We start from the raw sequence: 4,639 nt of genomic DNA on the forward strand, positions 1-4,639 counted from the left end.
GGGACCTTTTCATCAATCAGTAAATTGGTTTTTATAGTGATTAACTTTTCAATGTTTTGTGGACTGCTTTGTAAAAATGTTAGTCAAGTTATGGATTTGATCTCCATTCACTTAATACAACCAACCTTTTCAGTCTTTCAGGAGGAGGGCTTAGAGAAAAAAAAATCTTTCATTTTATAGAATAGTTGCAATTATTGAAACAAAATCTTCAAAGCTTTGAATGTAGGTCTAGCTTCAGCTTAGAAGCTGAACCCACATATACACATCTCATATGTTTTCGGTGCAATCATAACATTTTAAAGTTATTTGAAACCTTAAAGGAAACCTAGTCTAACATCTAACATCACTGGCTGTAGAATGGCTCATTAGAGGTTACAGAGCTGGTTTGGTCATGGCAAGCAAACAAAGAGAAACAGAATCATACCTACAGAGAACAAATGTGGTCACCAGAGGCAAGAGTAGGGGAAATGGGTGAAAGAGGTACAGGGGATTAAGAAGTGCAAACTTCACGTCAAATCTAAGTCATGGAGATGAAAAGCACAGCGTAGGGAATGTAGTCAGTAATATTGTAATAATGTTGTATGGTGACAGATGGTGACTACGCTTATTTTGGCGAGCACTGTGTCATGTATACAACTGTTGAATCACTATGTTGTACACCTAAAACTAACGTAAGATTGTGTGTCAACTATACTTCAATTAAAAAAAAAAAAAGGAAGTCTAGGCTCTTCTGTTAAGCATGGTCTTACATAACTATAGAATCCTTCTAGGATTCACCTTTATCCTCCCTCCTGACATCAGCAATCCTGCCCTCCTACCTCACTTCTTCTGCCTGGGTACAGACAGTCCTGCTGCCTAAGATGCTGGGTTGGGGGGAACACTTTTAGATCTAGTGAAAACAAGGAATTTCTGATAGAGCTTTGGTTCTTTTTGGGCTAATTATTTGCATTTTTGTTATGAAGTGGGAAGTAAGGTTTGCCTGCAGAGACAGGATATAGGGGATGATGGGGGATGAGACAGTTCAAAGTCTGAAAAGACTAGAGGAGCCATGAAGAGCTGGGGAGTACATTGACTAGTGAAGTATACCAGACCATGTTAGGGGCCCAGGTGCAGATGATCAATGTACAGTAGCCCCATTTTTAATAGTTCCCGTGACTTTGGATATTAACCGTAGATGTGAGTTGCTATGATGAAATCCCCCCAAACCACCTCAAGCTTTCCTCCAATACTAAACTCATCATCTCCCCAAAGCTGCTCTTTCGTCCATCCTTCCTTCCTCAGTATAAGACTCTATCCTCCACAAAGGAGATGATTGGGGAACATCCCTCACTCACCAGCCCCCCAGTCACTAAGCCCCAGAATCTCCTTCTGTGCCTGCTCTCTTCTCTCCAGGTCCCCATCTGACTGTGGGGCTCTCCATCAGGTCTCACCTAGGGCTGCTGCCAGCAGCTGCTGCTCTGCTGCCAGGTTCTGCCAAGTTCCATTTTTGACTCCTGGGATTGCCCGAGAAATGCTGAGAACAGGTCACTCTCTCCATATCACTCCCCAGCTTAAAGCTCCTCAGTGAGCCTTCAGGATGGAGTGCCACATTCTTGACAGGGCACACACACCTTTATGACTGAGCTCTGTCTCCCTTGTCTCCTGCTTTAGGTTCTGGAAGAAACTACACGCCTTTGGATGCCGGCTAAATCTGACTACCTCCCATCCTTTTCTTTCTAACTACTATTTAACTTTCAAAAGTCTGTTCATATGTCACCATCAGCTTCCTATCTGTGTTTATAAACTTAATAGTTATTTGTATTTACATCGCCATCATTGCTTTATATTCATGTTCTCGCTGGTAGACTATGAACCCCTTGCTCAGCACCTGCATACAGTGAGCCCTCAATCGAACTCTGAAGAGTTACACCAAACTTGATGTTTTTGTTTTGTTTTAAGATTTATCTATTCATGACAGACAGAGAGAGAGAGAGAGAGAGAGAGGCAGAGACACAGGCCGAGGGAGAAGCAGGCTCCCCTGCAGGGAGCTCGACGTGGGACTCGATCCCAGGTCTCCAGAATCAGGCCCTGGGCTGAAGGTGGCGTTAAACTGCTGAGCCACCCGGGCTGCTCAAACTTGGTGTTTTCTAATATCCATTCTCCAGTGCACAATAACAAAAAAAAGCTAACATATAATCAGGATGACATTATAAGACTTTTCCAGAAGAGGTCAGTATAACAGTAATAAAAGTATTAACTTTCAGGGCAAATGAAATATGAAATCAAATTAAATTATTTTGTAAGAGATAAACTTTCAAGTATCAAAATTCCACATCCATGATCTGCCCCTCCAATCAAAGCTGCAACTTCCTCAAGAGAGATGGCCATAGATCTTTCACATAAGCAAAATGAAATGATTCCACACCCAAGTGAAAACACAAGTTTAAATCCAGAATGTAATTAACGTAATCACCTGGATGCTTCTCACCTAAATTTTCTGATTACTTTTCAATAGAAATCATCCAAGTGTACGTATTCAGAAAGATAATTTGGAGTTGCCATACTAATAAAAATTTAAATTGATCTGAAAGTAGGCATTTTGTGGCATCTTGTGGTACTTCAGGGGAAGTTTGGAGTTACTATTTAGGGCAAAAGATTAATTCACTGTTGTCAGGGACGACAGAAAGAAAACAGTGGGATATGGAAAAAAACAAGAGGTAAGAAAGACTTAAAAAAAAGAAAACTCTTACATTTCAGAAGAGGAAATGGACTACCTGAAATTTCTAAGGTTATCCTTTGGCAATCACTGCATTGGGTCATCATATTTTTTTAAAGCTTTATTTATCTTACAGAGAGCATTGTGAGGAGTGATGGACAGAGGGAGAGGGCGAGGGATCCCAGGCAGATCTTCCCCAACTTGGGGAACAACCTGGGGCTCGATCCACCACCCTGAGATCCCGACCTGAGCTGAAATCAAGAGTCAGATGCCTAACTGACTGAGCCACTCAGGTCCCCGGATCATCATATTTTTAAAGCCTTATTCCATGGACACATGACTTGCATAACTGAGAGGGGACAGGTACTGCAACTCCATTAGGTGCAGACTTGAGCAGTGATTCTCAGGTTGGACAGTGAATAGAAGTGTGGTGTGCACACATCAGAATCCTAGGAAATGCACTACAAGTAAAGACCAAAGCTGGATTTGCACACACAGAAGGGGAAATTGATCAGAAGGGCTTGTAATAAAAACTCTGCTGTTTCCTGCTTCTCCTATCCCATCTCCACTTCCACTGGTCAGAGATCACTGCTTAGATATTCCTTCTCATACCTGCCTCTGACCTTTACATAACCTTTCATTGCTCAATCTGGGTTTATGAACTTTCGACCTAATCTACTGACTTACTTCATGTACATTATTACATTACTACCCAGTAGCCCTTGTCTCCTTTTTCTGATGTGCTTTTATCAAGTGTTTGTTTCTCCTGTGGTCACCTCTGCAAATTCAAACAATGAACTTAAGTAATCATTTCTTAAAAAAAAAAATCATTTCTCGTTCCATAATGGCAGATTACCCCTTGGTTCTTCTGCTGCCCAATGGAGGACATTAGCATTCCAAATGTCTCACTGCCTGTGCCCACAGTGCCTGCCACTCTTTTATGGAGACGTGGGAGGAGAAGAGGTAGGGAAGGGCAGAGAGAGAATCTTTTTTTTTTTTTTTAGAGAGAGAATCTTAAGCAAGCTCCAAACCCAGTATGGAACCTGACACAGGGCTCGATCTCACAACCCCAAGATCATAACCTGAGCCAAAATCAAGAGTCCGACACTGAACTGACTGAGCCACCCAGGCACCCCAGTGCCTGCCACTCTTATCTCCAACCCTCTGTCCTTTCCCTTTACTTGCTGTACATGCTCAAAGGGGTAATATTTACATTCCACTCTGAAACTATAATCTTTTAAAAAAAATTTTTTGGGGGATTTTTTATTTATTCATTCATGAGAGACACAGAGAGGGAGAGAGAGGCAGAGACACAGGCAGAGGGAGAAGCAGGCTCCATGCAGGGAGCCCAAGTGGGACTCAATCCCAGGACTCCAGGATCTGGGCTGATGGCGGCGCTAAACCGCTGAGCCACCCAGGGATCCTGTATCTCCTGTGATTTGATCAGGTCAATTTAAAGAACAATGCAATACACAGTGTTCACTGTTTTACAACTAGCCACCAAACTATCTAATGATATTCTCTTTCAAAGACAAACACCAATGCTCCTCAATGGTTCTATTATCAGTTTGAATAAAATCTTCTTTTCAAACTATTCCTGCAGTGGGGATGTAGCTCAGTGGTAGAGCACATGCTTTGCATGTATGAGGCCCCGGGTTCGATCCCCGGCATCTCCACTTCCAGAAGCGTGGAACAGGACTTTCAACTCATTTCTTATTGGGGCACCTGAGTGGCTTAGTCAGTTAAGTCTCTGCCTTTGGCTCAGGTCATGATCTTCGGGTCTTGGGATCGAGCCCCGCATCAGGCTTCCTGCTAAATAGGGAGTCTGCTTCTCTCTCTCTCGGCCCCTCCCACTGTTCTCTGTCTCTCTCTCAAATAAATAGATAAAATGTTTAAAAAAATAAAATATTCTTCCAATTAGTTTAATTGCTGCGTACTGACATT

At 42.4% G+C, this 4,639-nt stretch overlaps 1 non-coding gene across 1 annotated transcript; it reads left to right on the forward strand.

Moving 5' to 3' along the window:
* The first annotated feature begins 4,299 nt into the window (after positions 1–4,299).
* Positions 4,300–4,371, forward strand: TRNAA-UGC. Its single transcript has one exon. It is a non-coding gene; the product is annotated as a tRNA-Ala (tRNA).
* The last annotated feature ends 268 nt before the right edge of the window (positions 4,372–4,639 follow it).

This window comes from Canis lupus, chromosome 25 (genome assembly GCF_011100685.1).
Source record: "Canis lupus familiaris isolate Mischka breed German Shepherd chromosome 25, alternate assembly UU_Cfam_GSD_1.0, whole genome shotgun sequence".
NCBI classification, from domain to species: domain Eukaryota; kingdom Metazoa; phylum Chordata; class Mammalia; order Carnivora; family Canidae; genus Canis; species Canis lupus.